The sequence below is a fragment of the Staurois parvus genome, unplaced genomic scaffold (assembly GCF_062004578.1).
Source record: "Staurois parvus isolate SC_StPar_1 unplaced genomic scaffold, SC_StPar_1.0 ptg000162l, whole genome shotgun sequence".
Taxonomy (NCBI): Eukaryota; Metazoa; Chordata; class Amphibia; order Anura; family Ranidae; genus Staurois; species Staurois parvus.
In genome coordinates, this window is record NW_028317958.1 from 4,988,029 (window position 1) to 5,013,037 (window position 25,009).

Sequence of the window (25,009 nt, forward strand, 5' to 3'; positions counted from 1 at the left end):
AGAAGTGTAATGTTCAGGACATACATAATACGCACATGCTTGAGTAAAAGCTGATGCAAAAGTTGGTTGTACAGCTAATGATCTGCAGGGACATTTTGGGTTTTCTGACTGGTTGTCAGAATACAACGGCTGGCAGTGGGGACGTTATCCATTCATGCATCCATGCATTTTGCATGTTTAGCTAAATGTATGGCCAGTCTAAGACTTCTGCATCTATCATGATTCTAGAAAAATGTGTTTTCTTTTCTTGCTCAACATTTGGTGTCCTGTGGTGTTTGTCTGGTTTTCTGTTTTGTCATGGCATGCGGCAGGGGTCCCTGGGTCTTTGAAGGCAGCGCTGGAGTGATAATTTGGAGGATTATGGGTTGGACCCATCGTAGGTATGGGTGTTCCTTCCCAATTATAAGGTCATGTTGGTAACGTGGGAGTTCATTGGCTGTATCTGGGACTACATAACTGTAGCATGTCGCCGAGGCGGTGTAGTAACGGTTGGGGGCCTTTCCATTGGGTGTCAGATATAGCCGAGTTATTGATGTGAGTAACAGTGCCTTCGAAGACCTTGGACCTGGTTGGGATCATTACTGGCAGTTATTATTTGTTTGTACTGTAAGAAGTGTTATGTACAAGTTATGTTAAATAAATGGGCTGATATGGCCGGTTTTACACCAAAAGGAGAGTTGCGCAGTTATTTAGGTGGGAAAGGTTGAAGGGGTGGTTGTTTAAGGTTTAGGTGGTAAGTATTAGCCTCGATATTCTGCATGTCCATCAGTCATTTGGCCTTCAGATTATCAGAACAACAGTGTGCAGAGAGCTTCATGCAAAGCGTCGGATGTAGTGGAGATGTGTTCTCTGGAGTGACGAATCATGCTTCTCTGTCTGGCAATCTGATGGATGTGTCTGGGTTTGGCGGTTGCCAGGTGAACTGTATTGCCTGACTGCATTGTACCAAGTGTAAAGTTTGGTGGAGGGGGATTATTGTGTGGGGTTGTTTTTCAGGGGTTGGGCTTGGCCCCTTGAGATCCCCTGCTAGCTGTCACAATGGGGATTGGGGGGCAGTCCGATTGTAACGTTTTACATATGTTGAATATGGGTGTAACATGCAACATGTTACAAAAGGTGAACTAATCTTTTAAGTATATGTAAACCCAATCACTCAGTTCTCGTTTAAGACTCAACAAGCATTAAGCCGGGAACTTATGCGTAGTATTAGTAAAGACCTACATGACTGGGTTTGAAAACACAGGCTGTGGAAGAGAGAGAGTTAATTAGTGCTGTGATTTAAAGAAGATAGCCTTTCCTTTTTGGTGGATGTTTGGGTGTGGCAGGGAGGAGTTAAGTTAGGGTGGAGGGTGTTTGGTAGGAGGTAGTCCTCTTTCACACAACCGCTTGAATCAGGGTCAGCGTCCGATGAGCTTCTGAAGGAGCTTGTCGGTACATTATCATGGGAGCCCCATCAGGAACCCTCCAGCCCTTCGGCGAAGAGGCAGCCTCTTCAGGAGTTTAGGAACAAAAAGGTTCCTAAATGTTTGGTGTGGATCCTCAGCCACTCGTATGTTTTTTGGGGTGCCAAGAGGGCAACAATGTGCCCGAAGAGCAGGAAATTGGGTTTTTCTAGAGGTGTGGCTAGGGTGCGGTGGATTGAGGTACATGGTATGTTGTGATCCCGAGTGTTGCCTGAGGTGCATCATTACACCAGGCTAGATAGATCCCCAGATGGCTGCTTTTAACTCAAATTACGTAGGCAAGGTCAACTGTTTCACCATCAGGAAACCCACCCTGAAAAATTCCATGCAGCCATTGCTGGGGTGTATATAGACATGAAGTGGCTACAAAGAGCTTGAAGAAGATCAGCATCAGTGAGATGCAACAAAGGATGGAAGAGGTGAAAGCCAGTATTTTAACTAAAAAGTGGCAGTTGTTTATGATACACAGTGGTTTAGCAAAGTAAATGTCATTCCAGCCGCTTACCTACTGTGCCCTCCAAAGCAGTTTGCACGCTGTGCGTTATACCGTAGCTTACACGGATGAGTCCTAAACATGGAAAAACAGCTGTCTGCAGGTGGGATTCTGAGCTTCAGCATTTGCCCATAAAATGTGCAGAAATTCCAGTGGGCACAGCAGCTAACAGGACTGCCATGCAAATGGTGTTTTCAGGAGTGACAGCTGGCAAAAGACATTTGCATGGAACCACTAAGGAGGTTCTTAAGACTTTCTTTTTAACCTTTGAATTTCTCAAGTGAATTCCGAAATCTTAAAAAAAAATCTACTCTGGCCTAATTAAAAAGCAGAATATTGGTTTAAAAAGGAAAGTCAGTAGAATCGCTGAATAACATCAATTAACACTTACACCTCCTTTGCAATGGAGGAGCAGCAAATGTACTAATTTCCTTTGCAACTGTGTATTTTGTGCACAGAAAGGAGCAAATATCTCATTATCATCCCAAAGGGAAGTGCTACATGACTGTGTCTTAGCCCAAATGTCTCCTTAAAGCATACCCATTGTCAAAATGTAAAATAATACATTTATTTCCACGTTGCATTTCAAGTATTTCTAGCCATCCTTCCTTGAATTCTGTGTATTCGTTATGCCCTGGGAGTAGATTGCTGTGTCACACATTTCACAGAGCCTGCCTTCTGAACTACAGAGGCGCTGAGGATTGCTGAAACTAAGCATAAGCTGACCATATACTTGCAGGTATACAATGACTATTATAACTAAAAAGGCTATTTTTAAAAGTAATCTTGGTTAGTGACTTCCCTTAATTGTGTTCTTTACACTGTTTGTGTAGATAGTAAAATCACACTGAATGTTGATTTTTTTTCCCCCTTTTTAAAGTCATAAATCATGCAGCATTTGCTCAGCAAATATGTCAGCAATATTGGTTAATTGTAATCTCGGAAATAACCTTGAAACGTCAGCTTTGTCTGTTTTAGATGAAAATAAAGTCATAACAAACAGGTTCCGTGTTTTAATTGGTCCCAGAAGGAGATGTTATTTTGTAGGTTGTAAAGCCATTTAATGGACAGCGCCATCAATCTTTGGTTCCTAGTCTTAACTGCTAAGAAACTATATCCTATGCTTTGTTGTCAGGCAGTTACTACCATTAGGCAAGGTGAGGAAAGTGAGCAGAACCTCTAAAGGAGGCATATGATGAAGATTTCCCATTGGCTCATGGTTCCAGAATCGCTGCATGCCCTTCTGCAGTGGACAATTGTCAAGAACTGAGGCCCCACAGGTCACTAATAGTTTTACAGATGATGAATGCTGGGAGGGCAGAGGGCCTTCTTGTCTTGAAGATACACAAGTTGCCTGCAGACATTAGATGGCATCTGGTTCCCAATTCCAACCAGTACCAGTAACAGGCCTTATTACTGATACAACTTAAAATCACCTCTTCCAGCAGAGAAGGGCTTTCAAAAGATCCTCCACAGTAGACAGGGAAGCTTCTGATGACCATTACAATAATGCTACCCTGGCACATTCCTGATTGGCTATGGGTTACTGTATATACTGTATACTAAATACATTTGATAGGTGCTTAAAATGAAGTTATGGCCAGATCTATGGATATCAAAGTATTTATTGTTATATTATTTTAACAAGCAGTAAAAACAAGCCTATACTGACCAATGTAGCTGCAGGCACTGTGGTGTCATCTCTCTTTAACATTTAGCCCCCGTTCACACTGGTGTGATTTGTCATGCAACTTGACAGATCAAAGTTGTATGGCAAGTCACACCCTATTTGCTGCTATGGAACCTTTCAAATTGGTGTGACTCAAGTCGCAGCAACTTTGAAAAAAATTCCTGCACTATTTTTTTTTGCAAATTCATGTGCAGCTTGAATTGACATCTGTGTAAATGAAGTCGAACAGATGTCGGCAGGCTGTACATGAAGTCTCACTTTTTGGAAGCTTTGAAATCATGTGAAATGTGAATCGGGTGTTGTAGCAAAAGCACTTTACTTTTAACAGCTCAGGTAACCCTACCTCCCCTTTCCAGGAGTGACTCAGCAGCCTTCTAATAACTAATGTAACAATAATGCAAAGGGAGGGGGAGCCGGGTGAGTTGAGTTGCACAGAGAGTTGTCATGGATGACAGTGCTTCTGCTGTGAACTTTGAGGAAGAATTACTCCACAATGCTTGCAGCAGTATTAACAGTATAAAATAGCTGACATGGTCATAGGTTTACTTTAGGAAAGTCTCTTTCATTCTACAAGGTCATAACCTTTACTCTCTAAACAGCCAAAGAACAACTGTACTCCTATATTGTTTTATTTATGGATGGATGAAACTAAGATTAATCTGTATCAGAATGACAAGGAAAAAGTGTGGAGATGGCTTGGAATAGCTCATGATCCAAGGCACACAACGTCACCTGTAAAACATGGTGGAGGCAGTGTGATGACATGGGCATGCATGGCTTCCAGTGGCACTGGGTCATTGGTGTTTATTGATGATGTGACAGAAGACAGAAGCAGCCGGATGAATTCTGCAGTGTTTAGAGATATACAGTCAGCCCAGATTCAGCCAAATGCAACAAAGTTTATTGGACGGCGCTTCACAGTACAGAAGGACAATGATCCAAAACACACTGCAAAAGCAACCTAGGAGCTTTTGAAGGAAAAGAAGTGGAATATTCTGCAATGGCCGAGTCAATCACCTGATCTCAACCCCACTGAGCATGCATTTTACAAAACTAAAGGCAGAAAGACCCACAAACAAAGACCAACTGAAGGCAGCTGCAGTTAGAGCCAGGCCAAGCATCAGAAAGGAGGAAACCCAGTCTTTGGTAACGTCCATGGGTTCCAGACTTCAGGCAGTCATTGCCAGTAAAGGATTCTCAACAAAATATTAAAAATGAACATTTTATTTATGATTGCATTCATTTGTCCAATTACATTTGAGCCCCTGAAAATGGAGGAACTGTGTATAAAATGGTTGCAGTTCCTAACATTTGTGCTTGATATTTAGGTTCAACCTCTTGAAATAAAGCTGAAAGTCTGAATTTCAAATTCATTTGGATTGTTTCATTTTAATTTATTCTGGTGGCATACAGAGCCAAAAGTATGAAAATTGTGCCTGTGTCCAAATATATATGGATCTAACTGTACCAGGAGGCTGTGGAATTAGGGTGTCATCATTCTCTTCTAGGTGGTAAGTCATCCCATAGAATAAAAAAAAAATATGTTGCCTATTTTAGATGTAACACAGTGCATTAATACTGGTTGCAGAATGTTACTTAAACACAAGATGGCAGTGTTCTGCAGTTCAGTTATCCAGACTCTACTGTTGAATTTGTATGGTGGTAGCATACATAGAAGAGCTGGCAAAGGAGCGAAAGCATAACTATTTAGAAGCCCAGTAACTTTACATGAAGGACGTAGATGGTGAGAGGTGGAGGACGGGTGTAGGTGTGGAGAAGGCTGTGCGAGACTCTGGAGATCCGGGCTGGATCGGGTTATTTCATAGAGAAGGAAAGAAGGACTACAGACAGCTGATGAGCTGGACAGTCAATCCTGTGAGCAGGTGGATTGTAGTATTGTCAACAGCATCGCTTTTTAACAGAGGGACCAAAAAGAACATGGGGTCCCCCATCTGAGAGACTACATCTTACGCTGCAAAGGCTACAAATCGGGTGAGAGGGTTCCATAACCCAGTTTATCAGAAGTTGCAAATTACTGTGTTGATTTCAAGTGTTTAATTCAGTTCACCTTACACCACAGTTTATCACACTGAGACCCAGACTGCCTAGCCCATTCTGTATTACGGCCTAATGCTAGTGTCTTGCTAGAATCCTGAAACTGCAGGATTTTGGCTACAGCATGTGCCCCCTGCAGAAAGGACTACACTACTAACTCATTTAAAGCCTCTTTTAGCTTCAAAGGAACTTGCTTCACCAGACTAGTTCACCATCTTTAGGGGTACAACCTCTGCTGAAGTCTGCTTCTGCCCCTTCTTAAATTTTAGCAAATTCTTGCCTTCATCCTTTGTGTTAAAAAGACCTTATTCAGTTTCAACACCACTCAAAGGGGGAATCTTTCTGTGACTATACCAAATTGAGGAAATCTTGCTATTACACAAAAAGGGATCTGAACCTGAATGTGCACCAACTAGGGCCGCATCAAGCGTGCAGAAAATTTGTCACCATTCTTTAAAGAAATACAAAAGGGGACACTACTGCTTATAACAAAATTATTCATCTCAAGAGTTAAACTCAGTTACCAGCAACTGAGAACCCAAAAGTGAGAGAGCCTGACATTTTGATAGTTCACTCCAGTCCACTTGGGGAGAGACATCTCAGAAGCTGGAATTGATGCTTAAATTTCGATCCTGCAGGACATTTGCATTTCCTTAAAGTGATACTATGCTTTATTACTTTGAACCTTTTAGATTGGTTACATCTTCTTTTATGCACATCTACTGTAATCCTTGTGCTTTCACTCTTTATATTCTGACCTCAATACAATCAGAATACTTACTCACCTTAAACTGTGTTATTATTTTATGGTTCAAAGCCAGGGAGTCTTACTGGTCAAAGTTTCTCAGTGGTGTCAGCAGGGGCAGTACTTTCAAAGAAGGCTTGGAACAGAGAGGGAACCCAAAAATACTAAGTGGCCCTCATAAGGGTAGTACTACATAGGTTACAGAGGGGAGAGTATTAGAATGATGATAAAGAATTTTTTAGATTAAAAATTTTTTCAATTTAGCAGTTTTTTTTTAACAGTAAATAATCCTATGCGTCCATCAGTCTGGGTTAAGAATAGTGGGACTGTTAGTCGGCAGAGTTGGGTGCTGGATGTGTTTGTGAGTCTAGTGGAAGGAAGGTGTGGAGAATTGTATTCAGAGTGGATTGTATGTGTATCCAATAAATATTGGTAATAAAAGACTATATAAAATGTGGATCTGGATTTCAGATATCACCAGTGGGTGAGCAAAGTGTAATGAGGGCTGGATATTGTGAAGAGACCGATTCGGAGTGTTCGGAGTTGTATCTGGTGGAGCATGCTCTTTTCAGCTACATTCACTACTTGAGCCCTATAGCAGTGAAATGGGAGGTTGCAATACCCAGAAGGAGAATGGAACAGGAGTAATTGGAAAAAGACATACAGGAACACCAAAAACTCCCAAGTGATCAGTAAGAGAATTGGGAATAATGTCAATGAGATCTTGCTGTTGGAATATCCAAAATATATAAGAAGCCAGAGGCCGGCTCAGGAATAATGTCAATGAGATCTTGCTGTTGGAATATCCGAAATATATAAGAAGCCAGAGGCCGGCTCAGGAATAATGTCAATGAGATCTTGCTGTTGGAATATCCAAAATATATAAGAAGCCAGAGGCCGGCTCAGGAATAATGTCAATGAGATCTTGCTGTTGGAATATCCGAAATATATAAGAAGCCAGAGGCTGGCTCAGGAATGTCAATGAGATCTTGCTGTTGGAATATCCAAAATATATAAGAAGCCAGAGGCCGGCTTTAGGAATAATGTCAATGAGATCTTGCTGTTGGAATATCCGAAATATATGAGAAGCCAGAGGCTGGCTCAATTTGCAAGGTGTCTCCCGTAACTAAAATGTCACTGTAGGTGGACTGACCTTTGAAGATCATTAGACCGCTTTGAAATCTGTATTGTGTTATTTATGCAATATGCTTTTCTTCACAGAAAGGGTTGCCTGGTCTGAAATTCCAGCAGGTTTATGTCACGTTGCTTGGTCAATTTGATGCAAATAGTTCTTGGTAGACTTACTTTTTAATACAGGGTTTCTATTAATGCACCACTCTTTTAGTGGCTGTGAAGAGTTACATATTGACAGGCGCCTATTTCCCCCCACAGGAAAGCGACAGAATGCTCGAATTGCAGAGCGCAAAGGCATTTGATATCCAATCGTGTCTAGACGGATGCTCTGGCCTTCACACAACACTAGTCAATTGCACAGCGGAATAATTTGATCCGCTGCTTTTCTGAAGATGTTAAACGCCACTGTCACCTCCTACGTCCCCAAGTGCCAGTCCATCCGCCTTCATTAGTATTTGCTGATATAATCATAGAATTATCCTTCCTTTTCAGTTTATAAATTACCTATGACAAATTGCCACTTAGACATAATAGCCACAGTGCAGGGGGAAAAAAAAGCAAATTATGGTCAAGAGTACCTAGTGTAATGCATAGTTTGTTATTGATAGAGCTTTCTTGCTTAATAAGATATATCGCTATATAGTTATGAGTCTACAAGCTGTGAACTTTAGTTAAATTAGATTAACACAAGAAAGTTCACTTGCCTCACACATAACCTCTGATTCATTCTAAATGGGAGTTTTATAATTAAGCCTCTCTGGGCATGAGGATCGGTTACAGTAGAATAAAGAAGGAGAATACATTGCTTCCATTAACAATAAGGTCTTATTTTCTTACAATCTTTCACAGATAGATTTCAATCATTTCATTTGTTTAGATATCTTTTTAATTAGAATGTAAATTGAAAAGTAAAACAATGTTTAATTGACTTTCAAATGCATTTGTTTCTAATACATTACATATTTTAAAGTGTAAGTCAATCCCATATTGATTGATTTATATTGTAGAGTTAAGGCTCTACTCCAGACAATAACAAAAAAAAAACCCAGAACCTAACTCTGAGCTAAATTTGTATCTGATGTTAACATCCTCTGGACATTGTTAGTAAAAACTTCTTGGGCTGTAATACTCACATTCAATCCTCTCCCCTGCAGTGCTGCTTTTGAAACCCACAATGCCTTCAGTCTTTTGGGTAGAATGACACCCAGCATTACACAAATTGAAAGAGCACGGTCTTTAATGTGAATACAGGTTATCATAGGCCAGTCCCCGGAGGGCTTGTCACCACGGTGCTCTTCATTTACAGCATACTGGTGCAGAGGATGTCACTGATGTGCTTATGTCAGTGCAGCTGTCTACATCAGTAAAAATGCCCAGCCCAGAGAAATGAAAATGAAAAGTATCCCGCATCAACACGTGACTGGCCTGAAGACTTCAGAAAAGGTAGGTATTAAAAAATAGCATCAAATAAAGCTGAAGAGGTCTTTACAGGGAGGAAGTGGGGTGGCCTGGGTGTGCAGTGTGGAGCCTGGTGTTGGACTTTAATCCAGTGTAGTGCCTACCCCTGAAGGAATTGCTTTTTTCTTGAGTTCCCTGTTTCCAGTGCCCATGACTTTCCAAGCAGAACCATACTCTCCAACACACAGGGATGAAGGGTGGATATAAAATGCAACAATGCACAATATTGCAACAACCAAAGTATTGAAAATGGCAATAAACACTTGAAACCATATGTGAAACAGCAAACTAATATATACACTTGATAATAAACAAAAAACTAGTGATCCCTTATCCTTCTAATATCAGTGGCCCTGCCTGAGGGGCAACGCAAGGGCAATGGTCTGACCATCTTTGGCAAATGTTCCCCTAATGGCCAGTGTGTTGGGGGCCCAAATACAGCGTTGGAATGCTGAAACTTAAGTCTGTCCAAATCTGGGTCCAGGTGCTTGAACTGTGTCCCTAATGACCAAAACTGTTCCTTTAAACAGGGTTTAGCCAGCGGCCTCTCACCGACATCTAGTATGGCAACTTTTCTCATCCTGCACTTTGTCCAGTGCTCGGTGAAGCCAGCTACAGTGACTTGCTTTTCAGTTCCATACGGCGACACCAAGGTTAACAGTGGCATTTGCCCACAAACCAGAAGATGCCCACACCTCCCTGCATCTCCAACACTGCAGAAAAATTGTCCCATCAGCAGCCTGCTACACTGTGTGTGCTCTCCAACGTCCTAACAACAGTTGCCTCAAGCCCAAGAATAGGCCATGCTTTCCCTTTTCTGCAGAGCTCTAGTAAAGCTGGGAGTGCTGTAGTCCTGAACCACTCTGCAGCACACACTCAATTTCTCAGAGGACTACATCCCCCACAAGCACTTGCTCCTCCCAGCAGGTTCTGTCTATTTCCAGTCTGCACAGCAACAGCATTACTGCTTCCTTTGTTTCCAAGTTGGTGGGTGGCTCTCTCCTCTAGCAGCACAAACGTGTCCCGTGATGACTCTCTGTCCCCTCATTGGCAACCCAGGAGAGCGAGAACAGCTTCAGCATTGGCTATGTGTGGTATTGTCAGTGACAGCCAGGTCCATGGAGTGCCTCGGCCTGGGGCCACAGCTCTATTTTTAAATGCAGCTTGCATGAGAACCTGAATTTGCCTTAATTTTAACATTCTGTAGTCCCATACATAGCAGCATTCACACACTGGGGGATGAAGGGTAAGCGTTATGAGCTCTGAAAGGGAACCAGTAGAGATCCTTATTCTTTAGATTAATAGGTAGCTTATGACATGCTGACATTAGTGATGCTACTAAATCATTGTGACTTTAGCACAGTGAGAACGTCTAATACTTCCTTACTGGGTGAACAATGCAGTATGTTAACATAATTATTTCATCAGTGATATTCAATGTTCATCATTTTAACAAATATGGAATTCCCATTGGTTTCATTTTTCTCTAACTACAGGTCAGATAGTGAGGAAGTGAGGGGACTACCCATGTATTACAGGACTCCATAGGTGAGCTTGTAGATCAAGCAATTGAATAGTTTAAGTGTATCTCTAGGCAAAACATTTTCTTGTACGTAGAGTGGGAAAGGTTTAGGTCTTCTGTCACATCTGTTGAGATTCCCAGTTTGGAGATTCACTCCTGTACTGGTGACCATTGTCACATAGAAAAAAAGTGAGGGGAAAGTCAAATAAAATCTGTCTTTGAGCACAGCCTATTAAAGTAGAGTAATAATTCTTACCAGTACTGACTGTTAAATCCAATCTTTGGCTACCGCCACTGTGAAAATCTTCAGTATTTGACATTTGGGACCCGTAGGGACACACAGGTGACACAAAGGTGACACAAGATTGGACAGTATTGGACAAGATCAACATTATTGGTACTATAAATATACTTTACAAGATTTTTTAAAACTTTTTTTTAATAAAAGTATCCCTTTAAATTGAGTTGGTGACTATCAATTTGCTCTGCAAAAGATAAACAGAAACTTTTATATCCAGTGGTGAATTTTTAATTAAGCACATGTGGGCACTGTGCTTTGTTCCTAAAACGATATAGGCGTAAAAAGATATACAACAGAAAAGCGCCCCTTTTTAAGTACATACAACAATGTAAAAATACCTAAAAAACAAAAAAGCACTTAAATTACGCAGCCTTTAGTTTCTCCTAAAACACAGGCCTACATAAATATACACTCTTATAAAAGCCCTGATATAATAACCAAAATGGTCTTAGAAGCAAAGGAGACTTTCTGACAATAATAAAACCAGGGGATATCCAATAATAGTAAAATAAATCAAATTTACTGCACTATGGTGCACTGAAATGTTATGCTATCTTTTTATGTTTGACAGTTTTGTGAGAGATCCTAATCTAGACTTTACTTGCCTCCTATAGCATGAGTTGGAGTCTGTATAGGTCTGAAGTATTATCTCTGCTTCCTATTCTAACTGGGTTATATTGCGCTTTTGTACATTTGTGTTAATTTGCGTTTTTTCATTTGTCACTTGCTTTTGATGCTTAATAATTCTGTTGTCTTGATAGACAGTGTGAAGTTCAAAGACAAGGAAACCTACTACAGTATAGCTACAAGAAAGCTAGATGTTCTGTTCATGAGCACTTATTTGATTTCTTTCAAAAAGCATTTATAGAGGAAAAATAACATTATTTGCAGCTATTACACCAACATCCTCTTCCTTGATTGTTTTCTTTATAAATTCAAATATTCCTTACAAACACTATTTCTCGTACACAGCACACCCATGCATAGCCAGAGTAACCAGTATCCAGTGTTCCTTGAAAAGCAGTGTGTCCACTACTACAGCTCCCACAGTTTCTCCATAGCTATACCTATGCAAGATCACAAAATTAAAAGTGAGTTTGGGACCAGTATTTTCATATTCCGATCAATCAGTGAATAAGCTTTTTAAAAAAGCTTTCAGTGACCTCTGTAGCTGTAGGCACTGTGAAACAATTCATCCTTAAAGTTCATAAGAGAAGTACTTAAGTACTCTGCAATTACCTTTTCCTGTGACTCTGTGTTTACTTGAGAGATTTAAAAGCTGACAGTCTGCAGAGTCACCGCTGGAGGGGAGCAGAATAAGCTAAGCTGCTGAATATGAAAACACTGCTGAGGTATATTTTGAGGATGAAATAATCCACAGTACCTGCAGCCACAGCAGTCAGTAAGTGCTTAAAGTGGTTCTAAAGGCTGAAGTTTTTTTTTTACCTTAATGTATTATCTGCAAAAAAGCTTCTGAGTTCAGCCCCCCCCTTATACCCACTTGAGCCCAATATCGATCCAACACTATGCACGAGAGCAGCAGCTCTCTCGGCTCTCTCCTTCATAAGCTCAGAGACAGCAGCAGGAGCCATTCCCTCCTGCTGCTGTCAATCACAGCCAGTGAGGAGGGAGTGAGGGTGGGGTCAAGCTGCTGTGTGTCTATGGACTAACAGAGCTGGCATGGGAGTGAGCTCACACAAGTGCCCCAAATACAGGTGGCTTGCAATGGTGGGCACCTGGTGGGGTGGGAGGAGCCAGGATAGTTGGTGGGGGACCCTAGAAGAGAAGGATTGGGACTCCTGTGTTCAAAACCTTTGCACAGAGCAAATAAGTATAACATGCTTGTTATGTTAAAAAATATAGGTTTACAATCACTTTAATTTAAAACGTATTTAATGTATGAATAGGTTGATATTTGAATGTCTGTAGCCTAGACACAGTTTCACTATGCTGGGGAAAGTACTATTAAGAAAAAATCTTTCCTAAAATTCCTTCCAGAGCCTGAATTTGTGGAAAACTTTTTGTCCACTTTGTAACTACGGGGATTATGTTAGTAATCACATGACTGTCTCTAAAAGGTAGCCATACCTAGCTCAATTTTATCTTGTATAGTACATGGGCTGAAGGAGAGAAAAATCACTTGATATTCCCATCCACACTAAGAGCATGGATGGAAGAATCTCCATTGCCATCTATTGTATTCAGGATAGACTGCAGATAGTGTTCAGCTAATAATTTTCCACTTGGTTTAGTCGACTTATGGTGAGTGGATTGGATTTTGCAGGGTCACCCACTCCTTGAATTTACCATTTGTGGCCAACCCGAGTGTAAGAGCAGAGAGAGGGAGAAACCCCTTTTGTAAATGTGGTCATAAGAAGCATGGTGTAGTGATGTCCATGGCAGCAGGCATTTTATAAGAGCCACAATCTGGTCGTTTTTGTTGCAGGCAAGCAGGAATGAAGTAGGGTAGTACCTTTACTTTTAAATTGTGCATACAGAAACAAAATGCAAACACACGCAAACATCCCCTACATGTATCATTAAACTATAGTCTTCCTGGAGTTCTTTATATATAACAATAACTAGGCTTGCTTATTCTTTGTTTAATGAACTGCCATTTCTGTTTATTGTACACCATACTGAAGTTGACTACAGGGACGTTGCTTTATTTTTATATATTAAAATAAGAGTTTAAAAAACTCGAGGAATACAAAAATGGCAGCTTTTAATCTGTTTCATATGTTGATAAAATATTTATATGCTCTTCTGCAATTAATTAGAAAAAACCATGTAACACTGCAGGAAACAAATTGAAAATTTAATAAAGTAAGTTCACTTCCAATTTCTTTTGAAGAGAGAAGCTAATTATATTGAGTTCTATGATTTTAACTTTAATTAAACTGCAATTTAAAATATTCTAAAATACAAAAATATATTGTGGAAGTGGTTCAGTCACATCGCTCTGACATGTTTTTATTCATGTGGAACACTTGGATAAAACTTCAAATTTAGTGGTGAGAATTCTGCTATTTCTGGAAGTGGGTGGCCTCAGTTAAAGTAGGCCTACCGTGAACGAAACGCACCCCAAAGGCTGGCTTACTGTATTTGAGTAGTTGTGAGCTCCTGGGCTGTTATGCTCCTCTTCCGGTTTCACCATCTATTGAATGGCTGATACTGAGCAAGTAGGCAGGTAGATCCAGCTTCAATAGCTGCAGACTCCTTGCCCTTTGTCTTATAAAGGACTCCTATGGCAAGAAAAATGGGTCATAAATGTGATTAGCAGGAATATGTAAAAAGCGAGAGTGAATGGGGAAAGTGAAATTAGGGTCGTTTGGAGGGTTGTTGAAGCTGCAATTTGCTTCAAATTGCTTATGAAAGTTATGGAAACTTGTGTCAACTATCCTGGACCTGATTTTCACAATAAGTTAAAAAGGCAGTCAAAAAAAAAAAAAAAAGTTAAATAGTATCTTCATGTTTCCACCCCCTGCCTTCTTTTTTAACCCCTACTTGCCTACTTGCAGGTCCTGCACATTTAAGGTACTCACCTACTCAGCAGATCCAGTGTTGTCCTGCTGTAGATCTTCTTCTTTTCCACCCCCCCCCCCCAGGTCAACGCCGCTATCTTCTTCTGCAGCATCATTGGTAAGCTCCTGGCTTTTTCAGGTTAAGCTTCCTGATGATGCACCGCCTGGTCCCTCCTCCTTTCCCAATGAAGAACTATGTCTCACATATCCCTGGAGGGGGGGCAGATATTTAGTTAGGCGCTCATAAGGGATAAAAAATATAGCCACATAGTATAATACCATTTATTAAAAATTCCAGATAAAAGTATGTATTCCACTCATATAAGTAAAATAATGCTACGCATAGAGATAAACAAACCAGAAGCGTGCGTTCCACGGACTGGATACTATGTCACCACGGCTCTTGTCACTGACACGTTTTGCCCTCCCACTGGGCATTCTCAGACTTTACCCTCTGAGGACGCCCAGTGGGAGGGGGTGAAACACGTCAGTGACGAGAGCCGTGGTGATGTATTATCTGGTTCTTGGAGCGCACGCTGGTGCGCCGCTTCCGCTTCATCTCTATGCGTGGCATTAATTTACATAGATGAGTGGAATACATACTTTTATCTGGAATTTTTAATAAACGGTATTATACTATGCGGCTATATTTTTTTATTCCTTATGAGCGCCTAGATTCTTTGCTACCGTATACAATCATTCTCATGATTAAAGGGATATATCCACACCGTGGAGAACTACAAGTGCCAGCTATTCCCGGGATTTTTCCCACTAAGCACATTACACTCTAATCTAGAGTCCATACAAGTCGGTGAGTGAGGGTTACCACTGCTGGGGAGCACAGTGTGTGTTGTTCCAACACTTTTATAAGAAGATCACAGCACAAGTCACAATTACAATTATTCACAGTGCATGGTCTTTGGAATTGTCATATGAAACACTGTATATGATGATGTAATTTATTTTTAAATTTGTATTGAATTGTACAAATTATGCCAAAGCAATTACTCTTAATTTCTGACAGATACTCTCAATTACAGATTGAGATACTGGCAAATCCCTCCACTCATCCACCCAAGTGAGTAGTGATCCATGAAACAAAGTGAGGAGGCTTCGTATTTTTTTTTGTGTTGCTGCTGAGCAGGGGATCCAGTGTCTGCCACATAAGTAGTGAAACAGTCTTGGGTGGCAGGCTAATCCAGCTTCCCACTAGACTGCCTCCTTCCCCTTTTTGGCCCAGGGGATGCAAGTCTACTCACTCAGTCCTTCTCCTCTGTTGCTGGTGGGTCGATGACAGCTACCAGGCCTTCTAGCTGGGCCGCTCCTTCCCTGCTGCACAGGTGGGCCTCATTCTTGGGGCTGGTGAAGGTCTGAGCTGGTCTCCTTCTAAGCTCCAACACCTGTGGATAAGCCCCTCTCCATCTGGGCCCCCTCCCAGCCTCCCTTCTCCAGTCTCACTCCATCTTCACCTTCTACTCAAACTCTCCTGCTGCTGAGCAGCCTCAGTTACTCTTAAAGGCTGTTCTTACCCCATGCCAAGCCTTCTGTTGGAGATTGGCTAGGATCCTCTAAGAGTACAAACCAGCCACTCATCAGATCCACCCACTGCTTCTAGACCTTTCTCCAAAGAGCTAGAGCAGGGGTAAATTCTGAAGGGCTGGCCTGCAGAGCCTCTCGGCTCTGACCACAATTTGGCTCCTGCAAGCTATATATTGCTTTGGCAATGAAAACCCCATGTGTAATTATCTTGCTCTTTTGGGTGCCACAAAGTAACCTACTGCAATCTTTGCCACTACAAGTGGACCAGAGGCTCCAGAACACAAATTAATTAGTTTCCGCAACTAACACAATTACCATCCCCAAAAACTCTGAAGAAAAAGCCACAATCCCCCAAAATGTGTCAGATAGGTTTTATGTCATACCCCAACCATGTTATTATTGTTCTCCACTGTGAAATTTCCAAGATTTCATTTTTATTAATGGCACCCTTAACTTACCTCCACATTTTACATACTGCAATTTGGCACCTTTTGGCACCTTGAATGTTACTTTGGGTTTACTATACAAAGAACAGGGTGAGGAGTTAAAAGGGAGGTAATTGATGTACAAACTTGCTCATCACACATATCATTTTATTCCTTTTCCTGGTTTCAGACAGATATGTGGAACAGAATCTTGTTTCTGTGAAATTATGTCATTTAGGCCAGTTACATCTCTTATCAATTTGTGTTCCAGCTGCCAATTTGCTTCTGAAAGATGTTTCTATTTACTCTGCTCTAATTGGGCAGTAAGCAATATTTTTATGGGTCATCTTACAGAGACAGTTAAACAAGAAGAGATGTTCATGTTACAGAAATATAACATATGCTTCTTTTAAAAGCAAGGCATCTGCTACTATTGTTGTAGGAAACCATTGGGAATTTCACATTCAAAGCGGTTTATTTTATTTACAATAAGATTTTCCTAACAAGGACTGATTTACGGACTTTCATGCTTGAGCGTTTTTGGGCTGAGATAAAATGTAATTATCATTGTTCACTTATATTGCAAGTTTAGGCTTTTAGTTTAATTTAATTAAAGGTAATAAAGGCAATTTGCGGAAGTGAATTTCAGTGTTTTAAACATTGTACTGTTATTTTAAAAACATGGGAAAGCATCTGTCCGAAAAGCGCCAGTATGGAAAGACTCATGGCTCTATTTGTGATTCATAGCTTATTATAGGGGTTCTGATGTTCTCCTACAAATGTACCCAGTCCCCTTTAGAACTCATTCATGGCTAACAAAGAATATGGATGAATATTTACATGTACAGGGTGCGGCAACATAACTTCCGTTTTTCAAAACGCAATAAAACCCATTTTATGAATCAGAATTGTTTTTATTGTCTTCAATAATGTAGGTACATATCTAAAGTTCTGTTTTACACAGTTTTGAAAATCATATCAGGTAGGTGATGCCCCCCATTGTCCATACACTGAATAAGCCGAATTCTGGCATTTTACATGACCCTTACCAGCATAGCAGCGGGTATATTGGCAATTTCTGCGTGGATGTTGGCCTTCAGGTCTTGTAGGGTCCTTGGACGGTTTACATAAACGCGGGTTTTCAAAAAACCCCACAAAAAAAAGTTGCAAGGGGCCAAGTCAGGGGAGCGGGCTGGCCACTCCAAATTGCCCCTTATTGAGATGAGGTGCTCCGGGAAGTGTTCCCTTAAAACAAAGTCCAAGGGCAGACGCATGTTTGCCGCTATGGCCACTACAGCCTGAATGGCACGCATTTCAAAAAAGGAAGTTATGTTGCTGCACCCTGTAGATCTATATCAGTCAAAAATAAATAAAATATGAAATTATACACAGTGCACTCAGAAAGTATTCAGACCTACTTCACTTTTTTCTACTTTGTTGTGTTGCAGCCTAATACTACTGTTGTTCAAGTTCATTTTTTTCTCATTAATCTACACTCACTACCCCATAATGACAAAGTGAAAACAGAATTTTAAAAATGTCTGTGGATTTATTAAAAATAAAAAACTGAAATATCACATTTTACAAAGTATTCAGACCCTTTGCAACAACACTTGAAATTTATCTCAGGTTCCTCCCATTTCTTATAATTTCTTGCTGAGATGTTTCTACACCTTGATTGGAGGCCACCTGTGGTAATGAAATTGATTGGACATGAAAGGCACACACTTCTCTATAAGAGGCCTCACAGCTGGCAATGCTTACCGTATCAGAAAAAAAGCCACGAGGTCAAAAGAAACTTGCAGAGCTCACAGACAGGATTATTGCAAGACACAGATCTGGGGAAGGCTACAAAAAATCCTGCTGTACTGAAGGTTCCTAAAAGCAGAGTGGCCTGCATAATTCTCAAATGGAAGAGGTTTGGCACAATCAGGACTGTTCCAAGATCTGGTTGCCTGGCCAAACTGAGCAATTGGGGGAGAAGAAGTAAGAAAGGTGTCCAAGAACCCGATGGTCACTCTGACTGAGCTCCAGAGATCCTGTGCGGAGATGGGACAAAGTTCCAGAGGGACAACCATCACTGCAGCCCACCTTCAATCTGGGCTTTATGGCAGAGTGGCTAGATGGAAGCCACTCCTCAGCGCAAAGCACATTAAAGCCCGCTTGGAGTTTGCAAAAGCTTTCTTCCAATCAATTTAATTTACCACAGGTGGACTCCAAACAAGGTGTAGAAACATCTCAGCAATGATCAAGACAAATGGGAGGCACCTGAGCTAAATTTCAAGTTTTGCTACAAAGGATCTGATTGCATTGTCCAATGTGATATCTCAGTTTTTTATTTTTAATACATTCACCTACATTTCTTAAATTCTGTTTTCAATTTGTCATGATGGGGTACTGAGTGTATATTGAGAAAAAAAGAATTTAAACAACTGTAGTATCAGACTGCAACATGACAAAATTGAAAAAAAGTGAAGGCGGACTGAATACTTTCTGAATGCACTGTACATATACAGTATATACATATACTGTATATAACATGACTAACTATGTAACTATGTCATGTGACCTCAGATTACAGTAAAAGTATATATATATATATATATACAGCAATTTATTAGAGGAGGTGAGGAGGAAGTCTCCCTAATTGACTCTTGCCCTCTCAACACACTAACAGGAAAGTTGTTTTAGTTCCATAATGTTTTTATTGAATATTTCTCAGATACAGAACAAAACCATGACAATATAAACTAAAATATGTAGGCAATAAGTAATTCAACACAGTTACACAAAAGATCGAAGTAGTGAGACATATCAAACAACTTTTAAATATGGTCAACCAGTACACAAAGAGTCCCATAGCAGTCTCAGATGGACTGTTCAAGTAATACGTACTCAGGTAACCAGTGGATAGAAAAATATCAAGAATATCAAGGGTAGATAATGGAATATTGGCTTAGTATTATAATTATAAGCCCTCTAAAATAATTGTAAATGTGTGTTAACTATCTGCCCAGTAAGGCTCTCTTAAAAAGAGGCATAAGCAAGGCACAAAGTCCTTAAGATGAGTAGAAGAAAGGAAGCGTTAAAGCATAGTGTAAAAGGAAAGGGAAGGAAATGATTGAGGGTAAAAGGAGAGAAGAAGAAAAAAAGTGGGGGGTAGGGGGAAGGGCATTGGTAGAAAGAGAGCTGGATGGACAATAGGCAGGAAGAGAGGAAAGAAGGACATAAAGAAGAAAGAGGTGCAGCTGGTAACCTGATAAACTCTAGATTAGGTCCAAGTCCATTGGTCAATGTGTAAAAAGAGAATAGAGTGTTGCATGAAATCTACCAAAGGAAGGGCCGTAACAAACTCCTAGTCTCTGAAAAGTAGAACTGCAGCATTGGATACTCTGATGAATTAATTAGTTATGCCTCTTCATTGGGGCACATGGGCAAAATAAAATCTATATAATATATAGTAGCTGTGAAGTTTTTCCAATAGGCCCATGTATTGTGGAATGCTATAATACTTTTTTGGGAGATATTTATTAACTCCTCTATATTGCCAATCTTGTTTAATTGCAGGAAAGAATACTCTTTTGTTTACAATAAACAGGGATACACATATTATATATGTCAGCAAGGATTTTTGATAGGTGTTGCCCATGATTACTGTATGATATAGGAAGAATTGGGTAGGGGGAAATTCCAGGGGGTAAGTCGTTACCTTAGTATGCCTCTTTTTTTAACCTTCAAGAGGTTCACTCTATACCAGGGTTGTCAGGGCTCTGTCCACAGCAGAGGTACTCGGAGACCTGACATTCCTGCCAGTACCTTGCATGGCTGCAGAAATGCTTGCTGGTGAACATCTATGCGCATTGGTGCACGGACATGAGCCGGAACACGCATGCACACTGGCGCATAGTTAAGCATGCATTAGCTCAGTTTGATGCCAGATGGCCTTTATAAGGAAGCCCATCACTCCCTCAAATTGCTGGTTGATCTCTGGCTTCCCAGTACCTTTGCCCATGTTCCCTTGCTACTGTGATCTCCTTTTACCGATTTGGCTTGTTCTTGGACCTGTCTTCTCTGCCTGACTGCTGATCTGACCCTGGATTGGCTAATGGATATTCTCACCTGCTCTCCTTATCTGACCTTGGCTTGGCTAATAGATATTCTCACCTGCTCTCCTGATCTGACCTCGGCTTGGCTAATAGATATTCTCACTCACTATCCTGTGTATGACCGCAGCTATCCTATTGACTACATCTGCTCCAATCTCCACCTGGCATCTGACCTTGGCTTTGAACTGACTACTCTGTAGTTCTCTGCTACCATGAAGGCCTGCATACCTCTCATGGGTGCCACCTGTCTGCAGACACCGTTCCAGTGCATCAGCTGTGCTCCTGGTTGTACCTCTGACAAGCACTCCTACAGGTGACCCATACTACTTTGAGCCTGACTCCTTCTGTCCCATATCAGGGGAGTCTGGAACTTAGCCACAAGGGAAGCTCTCTCTCCATTGGCCTCTAACACCAGGTACCTGATAAGGGGTCTCCAAACTTTTCAAACAAAAGGGCCAAGTTGCTGTCCTTCAAACTTTAGGGGGGCTGAATTGTGGACAGTGGGGGTATAAAATGTCCAAGGCCCAGCATCAGTGAAAATAAACTTGCCTCAGGGTTGGTTGTCAGTAAAGGGAGGAGTGGTTCACATCATTGGTATTAGTGGGAGGATTCATACCCCATCATTAGTATCAGTAGGAGGAATAGTATCCCATTGTTGGTGTCAGTGGGAGGAATAGTTTCCCATCATTAGTATCAGTGGGAGGAAAGGTGCCTCATCATTGAAATCAGTGGGAGGAATAGTGCCCCATTGTTGTTATCAGTAGGAGGAATAGTGTCCCATCATTGATATTAGTAGGAGGAATACAGTAGTGTCACATCATTAGTTTCACTGGCAGGAATTATGCCCTACTGTTGAAGTTAGTGGGAGGAATAGTGCTGGCTAAAGGCTAGCAAAGGGCCACATCCGGCCCTCAGACCACAGTTTGGAGACCACTGGATTATACCATCCTGATCCCAGAGATCCTGTGATCCCATTCAAGCAAAACATTTCTATGAAGTCCTTTCCAGCTGACTGTACCAACAGCAGCAGCTGCCCGCACAACAATGACAAAGCTCTATATATCTAACTTTGGAGTGAAATGCATTGTAAGGAATTTGTGTGGGTTGTGCTGTGACTAATAAATATGGTAATGGGACCGAAATGGGTATGGCGTTTTCTTTTTTTATACAGCATTTCACTAAGCTTTACTCATCCAGGTGTTCTAGACAAACCCCATCAAGATCCTCCTACCCTGACGAGTTTCAGATACACATTCCTGATAGGTCCCTGTGCCGGATCACAGCCAGTATGTCCATCCCTGTGCCTGCAGGAAAACATTCTTTTAATGAACAGAAAGACATATTCACATTAGGAATCCTCTCCTAGCTTCAGACTGACTTTCTCTGATTCTATACTGCATTAGGCCCCAAATAAAACCAGCCTTTTTCTCCATTTCATATTCATTACCTAGTTCTGGCCAGTACATCACTCAGACGACACGTACGAAATGCATTATTTGGAGTCATTAGTCAGACAGTCAGAGAAAGAGAGACAAATGGAATGTTTAAGGACATTTTACTTACCTGTCGCTTCGGAGTAAATGACACTTTTTTAACTGATGGCCAGTCAAAATTGCAGGATCTATTAGTAGCGGTGAAATAAGTGTGGAAGCGGGCCAGAGCTCAGTAGAGACTCAAAGTGGCATCTATCAGACTTGTCACATCGTCGCCACTAGTAATAAAGGCATTCTTGTTTTATACTGCATTGTCCGTTGAGAGTAATAATTTTACACTATTCCGTAGCCAAAAAAAGGGATATTGTAGCATCCATCAAGTCTTGATTTCAAAATGGCCTGAAAGCATACAACATCGCTAGTTATTATTTTACCCCCTTTAATTTAAAATTCTTGGAGATTCTGTCAAGAAAGTTTACTTTTAACATAAAAAGGTATTAAACTTTCAGCAATGAAAATAGGGACATTAATCAGAAATATAGCCAGGTGCCAAGGGTCCTTTATTTTTACCCTTTTAACGATAGGGAGTGGAATAAAAACGATTTGGTCATCAACCTGTGACTTTAAACAAAGATGCCGTCAAGAATTTTGCAGATATTTCATGCCTGTTTTTTGGTGGTGAGAGATCTGTGGTTTAAGGCTTTTTTTCTATTTACAGGGGCTCAGTGCAATAACGTTTGGTAAACAGCAGGCTTGCTCGCATACACGCTGTAATTGTCGGGATAATGAGTTATATTTTATACTCTGTATGCATATTAGTGTCATTGAAGTCTTTAGGGGTTGCTATACATAGTGTTGTTGGGCTTTCTTGACAAAATATAGGTCTGGAGGCAGCATTTAGCATGAGCTACCCTGTTGTGCACTTAAAAACACCCTGTCAAGATAGACATATGGGTGCTAGCCATTGTTTAGACAATCACAAAAGCCAATTGAAGACTAAGAAGTGCTGACCTTCTGAATGCCAAGATCAGGCAACTGACCAACCAACTGTCAGACTTCAGATGACCACTGCCCAGCTAAAGCTTCAGGTCTAGGCCAAGTAAGAATAGCAAAATAAAAGGGGAAATATAAATCATTTATAAGTGTAGCACAGACCGTAGAGTGGGCTGGCTGTTTGATCCCAGGTTCCATTCCATGATAGGCACATGCCAGAGAGTCACACAAGTCAGAAAACAGGTCATGCATGTGTTTTTGCAGTTCATTTTCTGGTAGAACGTGGATGGGATGAGGGTGATCTATGGGATACTCCAAAAAGAACAGAAATGCAATAGAGAATAATTGTAACCAATATGCTTCTTTAGGGAGTAACCACCCTATTCAATTTAAAATGTAAGAAAACTACAATGCAGGGGATCCCTTAGCAGAGGTATAACCTGAGTAAAGAAATTGTAATGAGCTCTCCCAAATGTGGCAAGAACAGTCTTTATGATCTTTGAGGCTAGTACTCACTATGCCCTAGATACTGTAATGCTTACAGTAGTACCAGCCAGCCTCTGTACTGGATCCTCTGCAAAACTTCTTGCACTGGTTCAGGGGCTCTGGACATGGGTCCCTGAGCTCTAGCTGAAGCTGGGACCCAAAAAGAATTTCTTCTGGTGTGTAGCTGGCAGCCCAGAGGGCCCCAACCCTCAGGCTGGGTCTTCTTCCCCCATGAACAAGAGACTGCTGTTCTAGGCCCCACGCTATTTATACCCATTTCAGCCCCCTGCTGGTCACTCTCCTAAATAGGGATAGGCTGAGGCTGTATGAACATTCAGGCCAGGGTGTCAGGGCTCCAGGGTGTGACCAGAGGTATGTGAACTGACGCAGGGAAACGCAGGCTTCAGATATGTTATAACAATATAATTTATTAACACTAACAATACATAAATGCAGTGCAATACTAAAACATAACACAGTGCAAACGAACCAAACCAAACCACCCACAGATAACAATACATACAATGCAAGCGTCGTCAGGCAGGCCGGGTCAATAACAATCGGGCAGGTAGGAACAGGAGGAGCAGGCAGAGAGTAGTCAGGTCACGAGCCGGGTACAGCAACTAACGGGCAGGTAGGTACAGGGGGTCAGGCAGAGAATAGTCGGGGTCACAAGCCAGGGATCAAACAGGAGAAGTCAGCAGAGGTCCGGATCAGGCAGGGTCAGCAACGAATCAGTCGGACAGGGACAGGAACAGGAACAGGGATGCAGGTAACAAGATACAGGGGCCCAGGAAAACCACACACCAAGGCCCAGACTGCAGGTCTGGCCATCCCTTAAATACACCTGCATAATCAGCTTCAGGTGTTTGGCTGGCTGCAGGGTTGAGTCTCTGATTGCTGAGAGCACCCGCTGGCCAGCCCTGGTACTGCAGCCCACAAGGCAGGTGAGTCCCACCATTACTGGCAAGTCCATTCCTGACAGTACCCCCCCCCTCAAGAAGCGGCCTCAGGACGCTCCAAACAGTCCTAGCTGGGCAAAATGTTCCACCGCCCGGGTCTGGTAACTGGCGGGATATCAAAGACTGGCACATCGAGCTGGACTCCGGGGCAGCGGCACATCGGGCTGGACTCCGGGCAGCGGCACATCGGGCAGGACTCCGGGCAGCGGCACATCGGGCAGGACTCCGGGCAGCGGCACATCGGGCAGGACTCCGGGCAGCGGCACATCAGGCAGGACTCCGGGCAGAGGCACATCGGGCAGGACTCCGGGCAGAGGCACATCGGGCAGGACTCCGGGCAGCGGCACATCGGGCAGGACTCCGGGCAGCGGCACATCGGGCAGGACACCGAATCACCAGGCGGAGCAGCAGGCACCGGGCCACCAGGCGGAGCAGCAGGCACCGGGCCCCCAGGCGGAGCAGCAGGCACCGGGCCCTCAGGCAGAGCAGCAGGCACCGGGCCCCCAGGTGGAGCAGCAGGCACCGGGCCCCCAGGTGGGGCGACAGGCATTGGGCCCCCAGGCGGAGCGACAGGCATCGGGCCCCCAGGCGGGAGCGGCGGGCGCCGGGCCCCCAGGCGGAGCGGCGGGCGCCGGGCCCCCAGGAGGGGCGACAGGCATTGGGCCCCCAGGCGGAGCGAC